Below are 702 nucleotides of genomic sequence, written 5' to 3' on the forward strand. Positions count from 1 at the left end.
CAACCCTTTTGAGCCGGGGGCCGGGTTGCTGTCCCTCAGACAACTGGGGGGCCGAAGCCAAAAAAAAAAATTAAATATTTTTTTTAAAATTAAATAAATAAATAAACCGGGACAAATGTAGGACAAAATTTTCAAATGGAGGGCACTTTTTAAATAAAAAATGGAGGACACACACAAAAAATTGTTGACTTTTTTTAAAATGTTAAGATAAATGCATGTTTCTGAGACTTCTATAGAAATTGCCCCACCATGCCCCTCGCGCGAGATGCCAAAGGCCCCGGCAGCAATCAGTGGCAAAACCGGGCTGGGGCCGGTCTCAAGGCCTCGCCGGGTCGCATCCGGCCCGTGGGCCGCAGGTTGCCTACCCCTGCTCTAAGCAGTTTACAATCTGTAAGCTAATTGCCCCCAACAAGCTGGGTACTCATTTTACTGACCTATGAAGGATGGAAGGCTGACTCAATCTTGGATCTCCTGGGATCGAAGTCACAACTTTGAGGCTGCAGTACCAGCATTTAACCACTGTGCCACATGTTCCCCCAACATGATTCAGAAACAGGAAATAAAGTAAACCAAACTTGGAGTTAGCATACGTAAGGCCCAAACAGATAGGACAAAATAAAGCTGTTTCAGGTCACTTAGGAGGTATGCTATATTATTATTATTATTATTATTATTATTATTATTATTATTATTATTATTATT

The sequence above is a fragment of the Sceloporus undulatus genome, unplaced genomic scaffold (genome assembly GCF_019175285.1).
Source record: "Sceloporus undulatus isolate JIND9_A2432 ecotype Alabama unplaced genomic scaffold, SceUnd_v1.1 scaffold_21, whole genome shotgun sequence".
Lineage (NCBI taxonomy): Eukaryota > Metazoa > Chordata > Lepidosauria > Squamata > Phrynosomatidae > Sceloporus > Sceloporus undulatus.